A 22560-nucleotide genomic window follows, 5' to 3' on the forward strand; every position below is an offset into this window, starting at 1 on the left:
GTCGTAGAAGCAAAGGCACTGACAAAGACCCAACCATTTAACCTCAGTGTGTACTGAGATTACGCTAACTCAGCATCTAACACTTGGCCTTCCCTTTACTCATTGACTTCAGCCACTTTCCTTACTCAAGATTTTTAGCAATTTCTTGTAAAAAAAAATAAACTGAATTTGGTTTTCTCTTTCTGCCAGAACTTTTTTGTTTCCTGGGTGAAATCAATGACATTGAATGGATGTGTCAGGAGCAGGCAAAGGCTCAGCACGCAGTCAGGTAAGCTGTCTGTGTCCAAAGCTGCAAGTTTCTGGCAGGGTTGGAGGTGAGTCTTCTTTCAGCAGAGATAAAATGGTCTAGACAATTCCAGATGGTCAGTCTAAGGATATATAAAGCTCACCATGGAAATACTAATGTGGCTGCTGTCCAAACTAATCATAAAGAATGACAGCAACCGCTCAAGACCATTTTAGCAGAGGATGGTCTCTTTTTTGTTGTTACAGATAAATAAGATAATCAGTGCCTCTGACTGCTTTCCAAAACCAAATGCATTTTTTCAAATATTTGAATTTTAGTATTTATTTCTCAGCACTTGCTCCTCAGATTGGAGAAGGGAGCTCTGACTGCGTATATAGGGGCTCTGTAAATACTAATTTCTTCCACGTTTCCTTTTAACACATGAATCTCTAACACAGCATATTAAGGCTCTTTATATAAACACAAATGCAGTCTTTCAATTATAGGGGTCCAATACTGTTCCATTTAAAATTCTTGATTATTAACATTTGAGAGCTAATAAGAGACTATAGAGAATTATTTTTAAAAATTCAATTAAATTACTATCCACAGGTTTATCAAAAATTAACCTTTGTTGCATTAAAATTCTCTTTCTTTTGAAAACATTAAGGTCAAATTTAAAGCTTTCTATATATTATTATAAATGCTAATTTGCTCCCTTTAAAAAGAAAAGTTGGTGTATTTTATCACTTGTAATATTTGAATACTTTTACAACATGCATATGCCTTAAAAGTAATATATGGCACTGTTTATCATATTATTAGATTTTACACACATAGTATCACACTCCTTTCACAGTAGTTCATTGATAGATATAGCTGTAGTTCATTACTTACACTAAATTGAATAAATAGCACATCATTGAAAAAAACACTCTTCTCCCACCAATGGCCTTTCAGGCTGTTTCCTAGACTTTGCTCTTTTAACTAGTGCTGTGGTGAACGTACTAAGGTAGGTCTCCTTGCACACATATGAGAATTTTTCTAAGTATGCACCTAGAAATAGAATTGATAGACTGTTGTATGTGCACATCTTTCTAATATTACCAAATTGCTCCAAAAAATGTGTGCACGATTTACACTAGTGTGTGAGAATCCATATTATTCTTTCCAATTCTATTTGGCTTTCAGGAATTTTTAAAATTAACATTTTATCATGAAAGTTTCAAAAACTCATAAGGGTCAGTCTGATGCACACATTCTAACACTCCCATCAGTCTTTCATCTAACCGTGTTAACAGTCAATAATGATCATGATCTATGTCAATTGTTTTGTTACAAAACTAAAAACCATGATGAAATTCAATCATCCTTTCTGTATTTGTCACTGGATTTCTTTTGTTAAAAAAAAAAAATACTTTTCCTCATGGGTCGTTTGGTTCCTCTGTGACAGAGCTCAAGCAGAAAAGACTGGCCACAGAGATGCACTTTCCTCCCCTTTATTTACCAATGTTCTAAATGATGAGCTGGTTGTGTGACATCCTCCAACAGTGATCAGTGCATCACCTGTGGGTCTGTTTCTGTTGTCCTTTTGTTTCCCTTGGTTTTCCAGTTGTATGGTTCTAACTCTTGGCATGATATAAAATGTCTCATTTTATATCAGATGAGACACTGTGTATGTATAAAATAAGATTACATAGAGACTAGGGAGCATTAACTCACAAGAATTGCTTTACCATTTTCTCTGTTAGGTAGAGGGAACTTATCAACTTAATCTAATCAGTGACTGAGTTCAAAGTCTTTTTTGCAACTTTGATAGGAATCAGTCTCCCATAGGGCTTTATCTGTTCAGGACTTTTAACAGAGTCTAGCTACATACTAGTGAGCTTCATCTGGTGAGTTTCTATCTCCTCCTTCTGCTTTTCAAAGATTTTCAATTTAGATTTTTGGCTTTCTGCCACTCACGACTTCAGAATTAGGCAAATGTCCTGACAGGGAGCCTTGACCATGTGTTTGTGGCATGTTTGACTCTAATTCTGCCACTCCAGTCTCATGTGATTGCTGAAAGGGTCTTGTTATTCTCTGTTCAGGTTAGTCTGTCTCCTCAGCACTGAAAAGCTCCAGGAAGATCTGCTCTGCATGTCAGGGGTTTGCAGTTTATCTTATAACCAACTGCAGACATTAGCAAATGTTTTGAGGCAGAGGTTGGACCTGCATGGAAACCTCTCTTGCTTTTTTGTTGTATCATCCAGTACTATGACCACATGATTTCTTCTGGCTTCTCTGTTTCCTCTCTCTTCTCTGCCTGGGCCACTCCCAGGGACTCCACCTATAGCTGTGCTCTCAGTTGGCAGGTGCTCCATGGAAAAGCAGTTGGCAGCTGCTCACTTCTCAGGGCTCCTCTCTGAATTTCAAGACTCATTAATCCACATCATTCTAGCTGCTTCCTGATGCTGTAAACAGATCATTTTTGCCATTCTTGTTGCTTTTCCAATTTGTTGAAAGCTGTTCTGTTGCTATCTATTCCATTCCTCAAAGATGAAAAAGTCCCACCAGAGTTTTTAATTTCTTAGTTATTAAAATCTTAATTAAGAAATTACAGCCAGAGTGATGTCAGTAAAGTGGCATCTTAATGTTTTTCCTATCTCTGTTCCTTTGAGCCGTGTTTAGGTTCTTATTGTAACAGGTAGGACATGGTCTCTGGAGGGCAGGATCTATTATCAGATTTATCATTATGTGTCCCCTTATTCTTCTTTTACATGCCTCAATATTGCAAGTAGTTAAGGAAACCATATAATTTCTCATACAAACCAATTATTTTTAAGAGTTAAAAAAGCGTTCTTAATAATTATGTCATGAAAAAGCCATAAACCCAGACTACTCTGGGCTTGCAAACATAACAGTTATTTTATTTACTGTAAATGTTGAATGAATGATCAAATAGTTCAAAACAAGATAGAGAAATATTCTTAATATGAAACTAAGCCAGAAATAGTCCTGAGCTTTTCTATCTCTATTCTAATCATAGAGATATAAAAAGCACTGAATATATTTATTAATAATTCCTAAGCTAATCTTAATACTCAATATTGACTCATAAAATTCCTAGTGAAACTCAAATTTTTTAAAATGTAGGAAACATATGGGTATTTGTACCTACCTATGTGCTAATATGAAGAAATACATATTAAAGTGTTAGCATTGTTGTTTCTTTGGGTATTGGTATAGTTGTAGGTAATTCTTATTAGATTCCTTGTGTTTTTCTATATTTTCCAAATTGCCCACAATAAATATTTATTACTTTTTTAAATGAAAGTAAGCAATAATTATTATTGCAAAGAGAAATGTATCATAGTCTATAATTCAATATTCCCTCTCTTAGTTATACCCCAATAACTTATTATATAGGAGAAATGAACATTTGGGTGTTTGGTGTTGTTGTTGTTGTTCAATAAGGCAATAAAATAAAAATAATAAAAATATACATTAAAATATATGAGCAGCTAATAAAGAAACATTGAAATAATAGAATTTGGCAATTAATACTAATACTTTCATGTCAAACAGTACTGAAATCCTTATTTTCAAATTGTTTTATATTTAGCTTTATGCTTCAAAAAATTGTTTTATTGTACACATATTATGAGCATTCTCACATATAGACATCTTTACTAATGAGAAGGTAAAAACTCAAAATTTGGGAGAAAAAACAATTCAAGTTACACAAAAGGGAAAAAATATCCTGCTGTTTTTCCAGAGAGACTGTAGGTGACAAACTGCCAGGGTGAGACTTTTTATTATTTTACTCTGATTTATCACAGAGGGAATGATGAAAACAACTCACCAAATGCTAAAATCTTCACCTTGGGAGATTTTGAAAAACAAAAAAAAGAAAGAAATCATGACTTAGGTAAGATGCTTAAATCAAAGATGTAATGATAGCAAGACAGGACTTGGATCATGTCAATCTAGAATTTTGCAAGAATTCTGAAATTCTTAATTATCACACAGCCTCAATTCTCAATGTATGTTTTCAATAAGGTTTATTTTATGCTAGTACTTCTCTTTAAACAGAGACATTACCCTCGTGCCATCAAACCTGCAAAAGAACTGAAAAGCAATTATCATAGAATTTCTCTTACAGTGTTAGAAGTCACCAAGAGCCCTAACAGAAATTATAGTCACATCACAACCTACTGAGAAAGGTGAAGGGTAGAAAGTAAAAATGGTATAAGATTCCCACTTTCAGTTAAGATAAAGTACCTTGGGGCAAACCAACTCTCCCTGAGAAAACAACTAGAAAAAACAGATAAAACACTTTTAAAAGCCACTTGAAGACATCAGGATGTTGCCATGGCAACCAGAATCCAAGGGATCAATAAGTCAAAGGAAAAGAAGTTCAGAGAAGTAAGCAGATAATCTTTAAGCTATTTTTTTCCTGGTAGACATTTGATGATTCTTGATGTAGGGCAACAGACTGAGAAGATCTTAACAAAGCGGCAAGGAAGGATGAAAAACTTATTTTTTTTCCCTTTGGTATTGGGGATTGACCCAGGGGCACTTTACCACTGATCTGCATCCTCAGTCCTTTTTTCCTTTTTTTTTTTATTTTGAGACAGGGTTTCACTAAATTGCTGAGGTTGTGTCAAGAAAAACTTTCAATAAATTCATAGGACACAGACACAAAAGTTTAAGTTCAAATTTTCTGGGTCAGCCAGGACTTAAGGAGCCAAGATCCCAGACAGAGCAAGGTAAAGAAAAGTGAGACCAATGCTTGGTAGATCCCTCTAGGAAATTTTGTAAATGTTAGATTGCACAAAGCACAGAATACAAAGCTAACCATGAGGTACTGAAAAGTAAAAGGTCAAATTTTTGGAATTCTCCCAGTGCTGAGTAATCACAATAGAATTAAAATATGCATGAAATGAAGGATCCAAGTCAGCAACAGGGACCCAGGTTCTCATTTGGGACTTCTGAACAGCTATGCTCTTGAAACAGGATATACCAGGTGACACAGAACAAATTCGTAGAACTACAATCCACATTCAAATCAGTTTAGCCTATAATTGGATTACAACATAAAGGAAAAACATATGGGAATATACAAATAAATACAGATGGCTCCTGGCTTATGAAGATTTGACTTAAGATTTTTTGACTTTAAAATGCATGATGGTACATGCCTGTAATTCCAGTGGCTTGGGAGGTTGAGGTAGGAGGATTGCAAGTTCAAAGTCAGCCTCAGCAATTTAGTGAGGCCCTAAGCAACTTGATGAGACCCTGTCTCAAAATAAAAAATAAGAAGGGCTGGAATGTGGTTCAGTGGATAACCACCCATGGGTGCAATCCCTGGTACCAGAAAAAAAAATGTTGCAAAAGTGATATACGTTAAGTACAGCTATATATAAATATTATATATATAATATATATTATATAACTATATATATAGTTAAAAATTAAATAGTTTATAGTTTTATAGTTATAAATTATATATATATATATATATATATATTTAATTTTGAGAGGGCATAGTAGACAAAAAAAGTGTTCCAGAAGTTTTGGGATATTGTGTTTTCCCATTCTATCACATCCATGAAATACTCTGTGTATGCAGGAGAAATTCCACACCATATAACATAGGTTTTGTGTGAGATTATTTACCCAACTGCAGGTTATGGTGATATTTCTGGGCATGTTTAAGGTAGGCTAGGCTAAGTGATGTTTAGTAGGTTAGGTGTGGTAAATGTTCAACTTATGATATTTTCAACTTAGGATGGGTTTATTGGAATGTAACCGTATTGTACATCAAGGAGAATCTGTATTTGTTGTGCAAAATAGAGTAATGTAAAATATGCCCCAAATTAAAATGCATAACAAAATGTACAAAACTGACACATGATAAGTATAATTAAAGTGTTTTACAATTTTCACCTTGTTTGGAAAGTGATAAAACTACTAATTTATTTGAGATCATAAAAGATTAGATAGCTTTTGTGATTTCTACAATAATCATAAAAAAGAAAATGTAGAACTAAAAATTAAGAGGAGAAATTGAATATTAAAATACTAGATTAATCAAAAGAAAGGAAGGAAGGAAAATAATGGAACATAAACCCAGTAAGATGTGGAAAACAGTTAAATACTAGATATAAATATGATTATGTCTAGTATAAGTAAAATGGATATTTTAATTAAAAGGGAAATATTTTCAGACTAAAGAACAAAATCAAACTAGGTGCAGCTTAGGAGAGATATTCCTTAAACACAGGGACACAAAAAAACTGAAAAGCAAGGGATGGAACATGGTTTACCATGCAAACACTAACCAAAACATAAAAGCTGCTGTAACAATATCAGAGAAAGTAGATCTAAGGAATAACAGATGACACACGAAAAGGAGAGTTTACATCAGAAATTCAAGGCTCAATGATTATTTGATAATAATTCAATATTCCCTCATGTTAGTAGAATGAAATAGAAAAATATGATCAACTAATACAGAAAAAATTTTTTGACAAAATTCAATGCTGACTCATGACAAATTTCTCAGAAAGTAGGGGTATACTATGGGTATAAGGGAAAGTCATTAGCCCAATAGTGATTTATGTGCATAAGACCTAACAATAATATTCTTTATCATGAAGAAAACTTGAATAAGTGTGATAACATCCTATACCTAGAATTTTAATAATAATGATTATAATAATTATTATTTTAATAATAACGATTTGGTAAAATCAAGACAATCTAGAATCTGTAGAAAGGTAGATGTACACATCAATAGAACTGAATAGAGTGTCCATAATTGGGACTACACATGTGTGTTCAGTTGAATTTTAACAAAAGCACAGATGTCATTCAATGAGGAAAGGCAAAATCTTTGCAAAATTGAGCCAGATGAACTGGAGTTTTTAAATTTTTTATTTTTTTTTAGACAAGATCAATTTGCCAAGGCTGGCTTTGAACTCACAATCCTTCTGCCTCTGCTTCCTGAATAGCTGCTCTGGCTTTTAATTTAGAAAAAATGAAAAATGAATCTTGATTCACTCTGTGATGGATTGAATGCTTGTGCCTCCCCCAAATTCACATGTTGAAATCCTAACACCCAATGTAATGGTATTGAGAGGAGGGAGGTCCTTAGGAGGTAATTAGGTCGTGAGAGTAGAGCCTTCCTGAATGATATTAATGGCCCCATAAAAAATTCTCTAATCTCTTTCAGTCTGATCCCAGAAGATAGCCTTCCCTAGAATCCACCCACACAGCACCTTGATCTATTTCCAGTCTCCATAATTGTGAGAAATAAATTTCTGTGATTTCTAAGCAACCCAGGCTATGGTTCTTTGTTATAGTAGACCAAAGTGACTAAGACACATTCCATTCATCATACATAAAAATTACTCAAGATATATTACAGTAATAAATGTAAGAGCCAACCCCATAAAACTCTATAAGAAAATGGGGCAATATCTTTATTAACTGGGGATACTCAAATATTTCTGAATGCAAAAAAATACAAATAGTAAAAGAAAAGTTGATACATTGGACTTCATCAAAATTAGAAACTCTCGGGCTGGGGATATAGCTCAGTTGGTAGAGTGCAAGCACAAGGCCCTAGGTTCAATCCCCAGTACCGCCAAAAAAAAAAGAAAAAAAAATTTAGGAACTCTTACTCATGAAAAGATTCCACTAAATATGAGAAATTAAGTCCAAGACTGAAAAAAATTGCAATACATATATCTGAAGAAGGACTTACATTCAGATAACAAAAACAATAATAAAAAATGAATTACAGGATAAAAGAAAGAACAAGAATTTGGATAGGCATTTCACAAAATAGGGTATACAGATGTCCAATCAGCACCTAAAAAAGACTCTCAAAATCATTAGTCATCAGAAAAATGCAAATTAAAACTATAATTAAATATCTCTAAATACACATTATAATGGTTAAAATGTAAAAGACTATCAACACCACATGGATTTATACATTCTTGCTAAGAGTATAAAATGGAAAAACTAATATGGAAATCTGTCTGATGGTCTCTCATAAGTTAAACATACACCTAGCTTATTATCCATCAATCCTGGGACTATAGCCAAACAAATGAAAATAAATATCCCTAGAAACTTGCACGTTTATTTATTGTACATTTATTTATTTATTGTTGATTGTGCCTTTGTCGTAGTGAGAGCTGGGAACGATCTTTACATGGATGGGAGAAAAGGCATTGTATATTCATACAGTGAAACACTACTCAGAGTTTGAGGAAAAACTATGGATGCCTGCGAGAACATGGATGTATCTCGTGCCATGTGAAAGAACAGATAAAAGTGACAGACGTGGCCTGCTGCCACACCAAGCATCATTCCCGAAGAAAGGTCTTCCAAGAGTGGCCAGGATCTGGTTCTCTTCTTCTTTCCACCACTCACCTCCCAGGTTGATGTAAAGGGCAGGGCTTAGTCTATCTGCCCAGTCAATGGTGTAACACCCAGGGCAAGACTTACATGACATAAGTTCATGAAATAAGGTAGCCACACACCAGAATCCCAATTTCATTTGCAATGGAAATAATGTACAGGAATATCAGAATCTATATGAATAAACCTCTGAGGGAAGGCAATACAGGAGAGTTGCTTACCCACAGGAAGTCAGAAGAATGGGGTGTGTTTCTTTGAAGTTCAATGACTGAATATTATTTTCCTAGCTATGACATTAACCTAAAACAGTTTGTTTCATCCTTTTAGAGTTGCCGTATGACTTAACTTTTGAAAAAGTCCATCCATCCTAGCTCCTTCACCCTTCTCTACTGTAGAGGAGTCTGGTCATTTTTGGTGTTTGTTTCAATGACTGCTTTTCTCTGTTTTCATGTCTGATCAATCCCATCTTAATCAATCATAAGAAACGTAGTATGTTCTTACATTTACTCTAGTTATGGTTAAACTTACATAGGCCTTGGAGCCCAGCAATCTCAGGCAAAGGCAAATCTCTGTTTGCTCTGTGTGATCTTAAAATTGAATTTTGTGATTGATCTTACTTTTACTTTGGTTTCACCCCGTTAAGTACTTCTGTGTGTTCACTCTCTTCATCCCCGGCTGTCCGCTCTCCCCAGTCCCTGCGACAGTCTCCTCCAAGAACTCCCAGCCTCCCCTCTTGCCCTCCTCCAATGCGTCTCTATGCTAGGAGAGCGACAGCTGGGAGACATGCATGGAAGTGATCACAGTGCAACCCCCTTGGTTACTTGAGTGGCTTTCTGTTGTTCACGAATGAGATCCAAAACTCTTGTGGCCTCTAGTGCAGCCCTGCCTGATCCCCTTCTAGCAGCCCTGCACAGTCTTGCTCCATCATGCTTTCTTCTCCCTTTCTCTGCTCTTAGGCATCTTAGAACTGCCTCAGTTCCTTCAGCCATTGGTGCCTTTTCCTGCTAGAGACTTGCATTCTGACTCCTTCCTCCTGTCTTCCTTTCCTAGCCAAACTCTTTTCCTTTTTTCTGAAGTCTTAGCTTAGGCAATGCATTCTGGAAACATTTCCAGCCTCCTTGCACTGATAGAGACCCCTAATAAAGCTTCTGCAAACCCTGTGCTTTTCCTTAGAAATGCTCACCATACTCATTCAACGTCTGGTCTCCAACTAGATTTCAAATGCCACGAAGGACAGGACCAGATTTCTTTTTCCACCACTGTATTCCCTGCACTTGTCCTAGTGACTGGCACATAGTAGGCATATGAAAACCATTTACTGAATGAATGAGTCATGAATGCATCTGTTCTGGATCTCAAAAGGTGTGTCTCAGACCTTGAAACCATTCTAACCATCAGAGCAAAAGTGTTTTTATATTCAGATCAGTTCTGGAATAACTTTTGACTTTACACATTTGGAGCTAAACAAATATTCTTATCAGCGGTACTGCTATGGTTTGGATATGGTCTGTCCTTCAAGGAGGGTTCATGTGTAAGAGGCTTGGTCCCTAGTGTGGCAGTATTAAAAGGAAGTGTAATCACTAGGAGTTGAGGCCTAGTGGAAGGAGGTTAGGTCATTGGGGGCATCCCTAACTGCCCTAGTTAGGAATTAGGGTTGACCCGTTGAGGGATTTGCTCTCTCAAGAATGGGTTTTTAATCAAGCAATGCTACCTGATAGGCTAGGCTCCCTCCACATGCAGCTGATTCCCTTTCTGTTACTCTGGTAAGTTGTGATCCAGCCAAGTGGGTCATCACCAAAGGTCAAACAGATGGGACCACCCAATTTTGAACTTTTATCCTTTACAACTGTGAACTAAATAAACTTCTTTCTTTTATAAATACCCAATTTCAGCAAAGAAACTGTACTAATGCACCTACTGATTTCCTTTCTCATTTCCCTTATATGCTGTATTCTCTCCTGCCTCCAGAGCTCCATGCATAGAAGTCCTGCTGCCTGGAACACTCTCTGTGTCTTTCCTTCCTTAACTCATTCTCCTCTACTAAACCCCCCTTTTGGGATAGATAGTGGGAATCACTGTCCACAGATTTTCTTTGATCTTTCCTGCCTATGAGGTCTATCCTAGAGGCCCCTGTATGTGCCTCCTGACCATTTTCTAGGACCGTCATAGGACTTTACCCCACCATATTGTTACTACTGGGTTTCCTCCTGCTGCTCCCTGACTCCATCCCACCCCTCATGGAGTTCTGTGAAGTAACAGACTATTTTCTTCATGAATAAATTATCCACAATTTATAAAAAAGTAATATCTCACCTCTCTCTCTCTCTCTCTCTCTCTCTCTCTCTCACTCACTCTTCTCTCTCTCTCTATATATATATATATATACACACACATACATACATTTATATATTTAATACATACATACATATATATATATATTTAATGAAGGACTGAATCATAAAACCTTACTGTCTATTGTTTGCAATAAGACACTAACAGAATCAGCAGTTAAGTTTGCAGAACTGGCTGGTAGTTTCCCTTCTCCTCCCTCACTTCTACCTTGGTACCATGGTATAATTTCTTTCATTGTACTTTGATAAGGTCTATATGACTTTTTCTCCATTAGCACCTTTCCTATTCCCCATTCCATACTCATCTAAGTCAAATAAAATAAATAGTGCCACATTTGATCAAGTACACAGTCATATTAAGTCTCACTGTGTTTGAGAGTATGTACTAGGAGCATGGTAACCAAGGATATATTGTTAAAACTGAAAAATCAGGGAAAGGAAGGTGTTTCTTATTGTTATTACTTTCTTCTAAACAGTTGTTTCTCAGTATCTTTAGCAGCAGCATCTAGCATCTTGGTCTAATTTTTTTAAAATTGGGGATTGAACCCAGGGGTTCTTAATCACTGAGTCACATTCTTATCCCGTTTTTATTTTTTATTGCGAGACAGGGTCTAAGTTTCTAAGGGCCTCTCTAAGTTTCTGAGACTTTGAACTTGTGACCCTCCTGCCTCAGTCTCCTGAGCCACTGGATTACAAGTATGTGCCACTGTACCTGGTGACTCGGACTAATTTTGCTAGCAGTCAAGTTCTCACTTATCTGTAAGATAATCTACTTAGAGGGTATTATTGGCTTGCCTTTAGTTATAGACAGTTTCCCTGTACCTTTGAAATAAAGTGAAAGTACGGACACGTTGTTCACAGGAACTTAATTAAACATTTGCTGATTTTATTTTTCTATTAACTAATGTTAACAACAAACAATTTTTTTATTGTTGACATGTAACCTAGGGGTTTAATTTTAATTAAATCATAAGGCAATGTCCTAATGATCTATTAGTCTTTCCTATTTTTCTTAGCAAAGTAAAGCAAAGCAAAACTAGACTTTCTTCCCTTCTCTTTCTCCATTCTGAGGCAACTAAGAAGCATTTTATAGTCAAGCAATCTGGATAATAAAAATAGCAAAGGTAGGTTCTAGTTTTTAAATTTGGTCAACTCTACCCTCATTTATACCTTCAAAATAAAGGCTGCGTCCATGTTACAGAGTTTTGTTCCCCTTCAATTTCCCATGTTTCTCTATGTGATATGAAATCATCTGGACAGAGGGAATTAAATCCATCTTTTTTGGTAACTATACCTAAAACAACAGGCAAACTCAGGAACATTAAGACAGCTATTCTCAGACTAACCGGTAGTGCCCAAGAAATGCAGATGAAAGAGCCATAGAGGAAGGTGAGGAAGGCATGCACAGACAGATGACAAGACAAAGACTCGGGCTCTACTCAGGAGCTCAGGCCTCCAGGGGGTGCAGAAGCATTCACAACCTTGTAACAGCAGCTCCCTGATATTATTCCTCATATTCTTTATATTAAGCCCTTTTGCTTAGGCTAACTTAAGCTGGCATGTATAACTTGCAGCCAAAGAGTTATGATTAATGAAAATGTAAGGTCTGGCCTCATGATCTGAAGCTTCCAAATTCATTGATACTTCAGTTTCTTCATTCTACAAAAACTATCAGTAGTTTTACTCTTGACTGGCTTTATGAACACACTCACACGGCTTGCTTCCCCATGAGCAGATAACACTTCATACTAGTGGCTAAGATGAACAGATGGAATGCAAATGACCTCATCTTTCTTTAGTTGAGGCCAAGCACAGACAGGTTGCCAAACTGTGCCATTGGGTGTCCTTGCTCACACATATCTCACACTGAGTAGCGCTTGCACACACCCATTTCCAGCAGATATACAGCTTTCCCATTTTACACAGCATGAATACAATGAACTGGTCATAATAAGGTGTATTTTCAGTTTCTAGAACTCTCTTTACCTGAAGGTATAATGGAAAGTTTTATGTCAGTATAAGAATTTCCATATGCCCTTTCATATTTTCATAATTTTAATGTTGCTTGATAAGAATGATTGATATTTCACTCTGTATGAGGCACTATGCTTTGCTTTTTACATAAATTTTCTCATTTAATCCTAATAACCCTATGAGTACAGTGATTCTGTTTTTATAATTAACTACAGAGAAGTTAAGCAATTTTCCCAAGGACTAGTAGCTTTAGCAAAAAACAAAACAAAACAAAGACATGAAACATCTGCTATGGACTGAATGTTTATGTACTCAAATTCATATGTTGAAGTTGTACCCTAATGTGGCATTAGGAGCCTGGCCATTGGGAGGTAATTAGATCATGAGGGTGGCACCTTCAAGGGTTTAGCCCTTGTAAAAATAAAGAATAGAACTTCACATTTCTCTATTCTCTATCATGTACAGATATGGCAAGACAGCTATGTTTGAAACATGAAGAGAACTCTTACTAGAACTTAACAATGCTGGCACCCTGATCTAATATTTTCCAGTCTCCAGAGTGTAAGAAATAAAATTCTGCTGTTTGAAGTCACTGTCTATTTTGTTTTTGTTATAGCAGCTCAGCTAAGACAACATCGGACTCTGAAGTTACCGATTCACATGAATCAAATTTTACTGTTTATTTCATGCACCTAATTTTATTGTAAGGATGTGTTATACATCAATAAACTATAAGTTCCTTTGGGGCAGGCTCCATGTTTTATTCATTTTATTTAATGCATGTGTGAGTGAATACATTATTGAAGTAGTAGACATAGGGAGCTAGCAAGAGTAATGAAAATAAGCAATTTTATCCAGAGAACAATGAATTTTAGATCCATTCTTTCTTTCTCTTATACATGTGGTTTTGAACTTTTTAAGCCTCAGTTTCTTTATTTACACAAAAAAGTTCTGAATGTGCCTACCTTAGACCATTATGGGTAATGACATGAGGATACTGGTGAATCCAGTTTAGAAACCACATGTTGTTAATATATGTGCATAAAATACTGTTTGAAAACTTGAATAAGTGTCAATCATATGGACTTATTTGCATTTGAAAGAAATAGGAAATGTAACTTATACTCAAAATGAATTATGTTCTCTTTGAAGTTGTTGCATAATCTGTGCCCCTGGTCTTTTAGAATTCAAAAAACAAAACATGAGTATTTAAAGTAGCTGTTTCTGTGTTGTTATTATTATTTTTAGATCAGGTGTGTTATCTACAAGAGCAAAAGCAAGGAATTGGTGGTGACTGAAACTTTGCAGCCTCTGACGGGGGGCAAGGTGTGTCCATGGCCATTGTACTGAGGTCACTCACTCCTACACTTGGGCCTGTGCTTCTCTGCATGACCGTTCACAGTAGCATCCTCTACACACGAGATACCCATGAGGTTGTGTTCATTCTAAATAATGCCTGTATGTAGTTTGTGCCAGGCTAGCTCAGACACTGGTGAGGACACAGAGTCAAGACCCCAGACTCCGGGAGCTGGGTGGAAGCAGGCTTGTGGCAAGAAGCCTGCAAACTCATTTATTGAAGGAACAGCTATACATTTTGTAGGTTTGTTGACCAATTACAATGTGCCACAGGGGATCAGACCACCAGGTTCCTATAGGGGTTCCCTTGGTAACACTGAGTCAACTTGGAGCAGTTGTTTACTTTCCCAGGTAGGAGAAGTGGAATGTTTCTCCCTGCAAGTTTTCCTTACACACTTGAGATGTTCACTGCTGCCAGCCAAGAACTAGGATTTCTCCCAATACCTGCAGCTTCTCAAGTGATGGTAAAGCATTATGTCTTCAGGGAACGAAGGCATTTGGTCTGGCTTTTTCACCAGGCACAAGACTTTACCCCAAACAAAATATCCTCATGCCGATAACCTCAGGTGCCATGATTGGCCTTCAGGGAGGGATCCCAGATTCTCTAGCACTTCCCAATCACATCTTGACAAACGTACATGTTTCATCCCCACTTAACCTAACTCCATACACACAACACCTGCCTTTCTTGTACAAAAAATAAAAAGAAAATTAAAAATACCTTACAGGCTGAGAATCCTCCATACTGCCAATAATTCCAGAAAAGCACATTCTGTTTTCTATGCTTTCCATCACTGGTCTCTTCTCAAATCTCACAATGTTTATAATAACAATGTTTATAATTTCAGAGTTCTTGTAAAACCAGTAATAGAAATTTTATTACAGCCCTTATAAGTTTCCAACTTGATTCTCCATCCTGTTGTAATGTCAAACATTAAACACACAGCTAAGAGAGAACCAGCATCGACCACACACATGCCATGTTCTGTGGGGTTGACGCTTCATTGTTACAGTTGTCATTTGTTGTCAAATGGCTCCATTGTATGGCACAGGTCTGGGTCTGGCTCCTGGCATAAAGAATATGTTCTCTCTTTTATGTTTTCAATTGTTCTTTCTCTGTTGGCTCCTTTCTCAGATATTACAAACATGATTAAACTTCTCCTCTAGTACACCATTCCTCCCCCTTCCTCAACTTCTTAAATATTAACTAAACTACTTATTTCCTTTAATGCCAAACTCTTCAACATATAGCAATATAATTTCTACCCACATTGTACCACTGATACTGCTCAACGTTAACTATAATGTCTCCATCCTTGGAATTCCATGGGTTGGATCGGATGGATCCATTAAAACAGACTGTTACAAACTGAATGTTTCTGTTTCCTCTTTGAGCCCCCAATAAGATCCACTAAGCCAATATTTGGAGATGGGGCTGTTGGTAATTAGGTGATTCCTTTAGATAAAGTTCTATGAATGGGGTCATTAGGATAGGTTTTGTGCTTTTGTAAGGGAAAACAGAGTGTTTATGTCCCCCTGCCTCTCATACAAAAAACAGAGCTCGTAGTTCACATCAGAAAGGTGTTTTTCTGCAATTCAAGGGGAAACCTTTCATCAGAAGTAGATCATGGTGGCAGCATGATTTCAGACTTCCAGCCTCAAAACTTTGAGAAAATAAATCTTGTTATTTGAGCCATGCAGTCTGTGGCACTTTGTTATGGCAGCCCAAGACAGACCCTTCTTTGGTTTCCATGATGCTATGTCCTCCTGTTTCCCTATTCTTATTACTTTTTGTCTTTTGCCCTCAATTTTTTTCCTTTTTACCATATCTCTTAAGTGAAAGTGTTCCTTAATGTTCTTCCTTTTACTTTCTTCTTTTCTCACATTGTAACTACTCTCTTGGCTACTTTCAAAGTCCTGGCAATTGAACTTCAGCTCTTGACCTCTAGCTGAGACCGCTCTTGAGCTCCAGTCTTGAATTTCTGAGTACCTTATGGATGCCTCCATTTAGCTACCTTTATAGCATCTTCAACAAGAAAATCTAAAACCCAGCTCTTCAACCTCTCCTGTCCTACTCTACTCCTGTCTCTTCTATCACCAAGACACAGATAGGAGGGTCATATTCTATTTTTAGTTCCTTCTTTCAGCTCCCATAACTGGCATTCTAGTTCTAATAAATCAAACTCAGAATTTTTTTTTTTCACATTCATACCTTGGGTTCAATTCTCATTTCACTGCTCTAGTTTAAGGATCTTATTTTTAAATTTTAAAAACTTTAAATTTTAAAATCTTTGCCACTCCCACTTCAGATAGAGCAGTAATTTCCAGAACTCAAAAAACTACACCAAGAATACAAATAACCCAATCAACAAATGGGCTAAGGAAATGAACAGACACTTCACAGAAGAAGATCTACAAGCAATCAACAGATATATGAAAAAATGTTCAACATCTCTAGTAAGAAGAAAAATGCAAATCAAAACTACCCTAAGATTCTATCTCACCCCAATTAGAATGGTGATTATCAAGAATACAAGCAACAATAGGTGTTGGAGAGGATGTGGGGAAATAGGTACACTCATACATTGCTGGTGGAGTTGCAAATTAGTGCAGCAACTCTGGAAAGCAGTGTGGAGATTCCTTAGAAAACTTGGAATGGAACCATCATTTGACCCAGCTATCCCATTCCTTGGCCTATACCCAAACGACTTAAAATCAGCATACTACAGTGATACAGCCACATCAATGTTCATAGCTGCTCAATTCACAATAGCCAGACTGTGGAACCAACCTAGATGTCCTTCAATTGATGAATGGATAAACAAACTGTGGCATATATATATACAATGGAATATTACTCAGCCATAAAGAATGATAAAGTTATGGCATTTGCAGGCAAATGGATGAAATTGGAGAATATCATGCTAAGTGAGATAAGCCAATTTCAAAAACCAAAGGACGAATGATCTTGCTGATAAGCAGATGATGATACATAATGGGGGGTGGGAGGTAAGCAAGAATGGAGGAAGGAAGGACTGTATAGAGGGAAAAGAGGGGTGGGAGGGGTGGGGGGAAGGAAAAAATAACAAAATGAATCAAACACCATTATTCTATGTAAATGTTGGATTACACAAACGGTATGCCTCTACTTCATGTACAAACAGAGAAACAAGTTGTACCCCATTTGTTTACTACAAAATTTTTTTTTTAAAAACTTTAAATTTTAAAGTCAATTAATAAGTCTTTCTACAGCTGACTTTCTCACATAAAGCTTACAAATGATCATGAAACTTTACAAAGATCTTTACTGCACCCTGTGGTTCACAGAAATGGCCTAAACTTCATCTTAAAATACTGACTATAATTTCCTTTCTCTGCATCTAAGAATTTACCCACCCTTGTAACAAGTGCTTCTTGAATTTGAAGGAAGACCAAGTCATTGCCCAAATCAACTCCATGTAATTTTTCTGAACTGTACTGTCTATCAACTTGTTTTTCTAGTTTCTCTCAAGTCCCAGGAATGGCAGGTAGCCTTGCAAACAAATACCCTGTGATGGGAACTATCATGCACCCTGAGCAGCATAGCTTCCCTGACACCAGTGGGATTTCACATAACGGAACCTGAGACAATGATCAACTGGAGCACAGACTGACCAAGATTGCTAACTACATAGATTTCTCCACCATTGCCCTTTGTTCTCCCCCTAAAAAATCCTTGAGCTATTGTCAGTTCCTGGAAGATGGTGCTTCAGACACTGGACACCCTTTCCTGGTGTTACTCATGCTGAAATAAAGTCCTTTACTATTTTATTACCACTGCTTGGATTTGAATTTGGATCCTTGTAAGAAAGTGGGCAGACTTGGCCTGTCGGGATCACGGACCTGGGCCTTTAGCTGAGGATTCCAGTCGCACCAGTACTCCTGTCCATGTTCTTCATTCATAGGAGTCCACACTGTGTGCTAACATTTTGAATCTTCGCCTTTATTATTACGTGTGAAATGATCTCACCATGGCACCATTTCTCTTGTTGAAAAATATCTCTCAGGTCAAGTTCAAATGCTGTTTTTACTAAGATATTCTTCTTATCTTTCCACAGATATGACTTCATAGGTAGACTTAATCTCTCTCTTCCTTGGACACTCAGAATGCTACATTGGTCCTTCTAATATGGCACTTAGCATGGGATATTTACTTAGGTTTTGTGCCTCCGTACTGCAGAGAGGTACAGTCAGGGCCTTGATCTTCTACCTTTTTTTGCCATGAATATTATCTAGCACCATGTCAATTGCCTAAATACTTTAAGCTTACTATTGAAACAATGACTGAAATGAATTAACAGTAGATCCTCAAAAAATGTTTCTATCAAGTGATAAAATTCTACAATAAATATTTTAATAAAACTCCTGATGGTTTCTATAAAATCAAGTGAAGAATTACAATAAATTTCAAAACCATATATTGTATAATTAAGAAAAAAATAATTTCAAGATGACAGATTTTCTCATTTACAAGTCAGAATAGTGATTGAGTTCCTATTAGAGAGAAAAAAAGATGTTACTGCTATTAGATTGTGATATCTGTTGGCTCATTATCTGGTTTCTTTTTCTAATAAAAGAAGGAAAGACAAATCAAAACGCTTATCCAGGACATCATGACTAGTGCTGCGGGCTTATTTACTTCTACTTACGGACACAATATGTTTTGTAGCAGAAATTCTGAGGGGAATTTCCTCAGAGCATCATTCCACCTAATATTTCACTGAGCTCTTGCATTCAAATCATATTCAACTGTGTAAGAAACAACTACAGAAGCAAAATAATGTTGTATTCACTTAGGACTCTATGTTTTAAAATCACGTCCTTGTATTAATCTCATATCTTATCGTGTGGTGGCAACTGCTTTCAGTTTTGCACATGATTACCCATGCAAAAGGTCAAAGGAGTATATTGTCACATTTTAGCCCCAGGTACCACCAAATTATTTGGAACTCATTGAGTTTATTTATCCAGAAAATAACTAGAAATATGAATTTAACGTTGTCATTGATATAATTATGTTTCAAAGAAGCATGTCATTTACATAATATTTTACTCTTTCAGTTGAATGATATTAATGCATTTTTCCCTGAACAGAAGTGGTAAATAACTTGAATCTAAAGAATTTACTTCTTTATAACTGCCCATGAATTTCTGCATCAATTTGCCTAAAAGAAATTCTGTCTATAAATAACTCAAGTAACCCAAACTTCAAATTTACAGATTAAACTCTTCCCCTATTACAGCTCAGAAAATGTAAAGTAAGGGCCTAACCCTTTGGTTGTGTCAGTTATTCAGATATGAGTAAAATATAAAATTCAAGTACCCTTTGCAAAAACACATGCAATATCATCCCTCCCCGTACATTTCAGAAACAGCCTATCATGTGAATGTTGTTGGGTTTGCAACTTCTTAGAACTATATTCCATCAGATAGATCATCTGAAAGTCCATTACAGCATCTTCTCTGTGTTTATAGCTACATATGTAGCCTGCTGATCACCCTTGGTGCACCATGAATGTGGGAATTACACGTCCAAAATGGTAATAAACTCATTGGGTGATGATTTCTCTAGCGCTTCCAAACCCCTGGATTCAGCTGACAAAACTCTGCCAGATTTTTATTGCTGCAGAAAATATTAGATTGCATTTTTTGTAACTTTGGAGACAAATCAGGAAAACATAAAATGGCAATAAGAAAAGGTAAAAGCTGAGGCACTGAGATTTTTGTTATATTTTAAAATTAGAGTCTCAGAGAGAGTTACAACAGAAGCAACAGCAGAATAAATGAGTAAACAATTAGCTCCAAATACCCTCTGTGGGTCAGCTCACTGGCATGGTGCATATCAGAGAAGCTACAAATTGTACTAAGAAAGATGCTGTTATAATTGTTAATTAGAACTAGATTTCTCAACATAACACTAAGACAATGCTTGATAAATTACAGTTGATAGTTAAACAATTTATTAGTGAAACCAGAATTTCCTAGACGAACAAGCAGTTCATTTAGACTGAGGTGATTTTTCTCTCAAATGCAAGATACCAAGTAAAATTAATTTATAAATTCATAATTGCGAAAAAAATTTTCTTAGATTATAAGGAAAGTCATCCAGCTGTGGGAAGGTGGTCAAAAGTGAATAGCAAAATCTGCCTGATCAAGAAGCGCTAAGCATCATTGGTGTCAGGTCAGATGGCTCCATCTCATTCCAGCATCAAACACTGCTTACCACTCATTAATCACAATTCTCTTGGACAGGTGCCCGATCTAATTGTCACAAATGCATATTCCTGGGCACCAACCCAAGACATCCCAATTCTATAGGTTCTCAGAATAGCGTTCAGTGGTGACTCACTACCAAAAAAACATATGAAAATTTCTGAAGACAGAATAAAGGCAGGCAAATGAGAAACAAGGAGCTAGCTAGTGGTGGATGGATGTAACCCTCATGACAACTGCATTGTGGTATGACAATGGGAATCTCTGGCTCCCTATGAACATTCCAGTTTCATCCCATTTCATTTTGTTTTCTCTTATTTCATCCCTCTTAAGAAAAATCACTGTGATGCCATTTTACATCAGTACACTCTGATATGGCCTATTCTCTCTTTTTCCCTCGCGAGCCATGGGATTGTCGCTTTGCTTTCGTGCCTGTTAATAAGTCCCTGTCAGGAGCTTGCTGTGGAGGGAATGTTGGCTAGAATGAAAAACCACGGCAAGGGGGAAAAATTACTAAGCTACTTTTGTGATCAGCTTCTTGTAAATAACTTGAAATCGACCTAGTGAGAAGTAGGCAGAAATTATTGGCTTTATTCTAGAATCGATAAAACTTAGGGATGTCTTTTCTTGAAATAATAATAACCTTTTAGAGTCAAAGAAATGTTTTTCTCAAAACTTCCTCATCAGGTTCCAAGATTATATGATTTCTATAAAAGGTCTGTATGCTTCTGCTTGGCATAGCACAATTTTAATGCATGTAGAGTTTTTTTATTTATGTTAAGATTTTAAAATATCCTGTCAGTGTAAGACCTAGGCAAAGAATGGCTAAGTGGAATAACAATGAAAAATCATACAAATTTATAACTTAGTTTTATAACTTTAGCTTAGTTTTCTCATCTATGAAGTACAGGAAAATAACATCCTGACTGGTTCAGGTAATGAAATAGCTATTTGATGATGTGGATAGTATAATGGTTATTATTAAAATTCTTCACTTTTAAAAGATTGCTTCAGAGTAAAATTAATCATGATAAGGGAAAAATTTGCTTGTTTTTTGACAATTCAATACCTTGTACAACTTCAAGTGTCCTTGTTATTTTTTAAATTATAAATGTTAACTAAATATTTATTTTCATGGGTCTCAGATGACACAAGCAAATTTTTAGCATATGTTTCTTTTTAAAACCATCAGGGAAAAGATAGGAATTTGTTGTTGTACAAACTGCTCCGAAGAATTACCAGAATATAAGGCATCTGAACTTTGATGTTCACACTGACACTCAAATTTGAGCTCAATGCTTTTATCTGGTTCTTTATTTATTCTGGTGCTTTGTGTCTAAGAAACCATCTTGATCATGAACTTGAAGTAGAGATAGCCCAATTCACTTATAGTATTGTGGAACATCTTTGTTAAAATATGCTTTAAAGTTCAATGAAGAAGAGATGATAAAGCAGTTACTTAAGAGATGTTATTTCGGGACATGGTTGGTGCTTATCTGCAATCCAATTTGGAAACAGTCATTTCCTCAGGGGCTTAATTTCCTTGCTCTCTGCCCCCAATTAGTAACAGTGTGGTCCAAGAATGATAAAAATCAATCAGAAGCTATCTGCAACCATGGTCCAAACTATAAAGCAGAACTCATGTTTGCATCTTTGACCCAGACCCCTGAGGTATGTTGATGTGCCTAGAGAGAGGACCCATACAAAAGGAAATAAGTTACTGGTAAAACTGAAGTTTGAGGTTCTAGACAAAAATGAGGATATGATCAGCTAAGTTGTCGGTTCATGCTTCTTGCTGTGTGAAAGGAATGAAAACAAGGGAAACTTTAAGTTCTATCTTCCTACTGCAATAGAAGGTGAAATTCATGAAAGAAAGAAAACGCAAGAAAGGATGAGAAAAACTTTGGGGAAGAAGAGGGCAACAATTTGGACAAATAGAGGGGAGAAAGAGAGAGAGAGAGGGAAGACAAGCTCAGACGGAAT

At 36.3% G+C, this 22560-nt stretch overlaps 1 protein-coding gene across 6 annotated transcripts in view; it reads right to left on the minus strand.

Moving 5' to 3' along the window:
* GRM1 (glutamate metabotropic receptor 1) overlaps positions 1-22560 on the minus strand; it is a 394312-nt gene that overhangs the window by 15241 nt on the left and 356511 nt on the right. The window lies entirely within an intron of this gene.

Source organism: Sciurus vulgaris, assembly GCF_902686455.1.
Source record: "Sciurus vulgaris genome assembly, chromosome: 7".
NCBI lineage: Eukaryota > Metazoa > Chordata > Mammalia > Rodentia > Sciuridae > Sciurus > Sciurus vulgaris.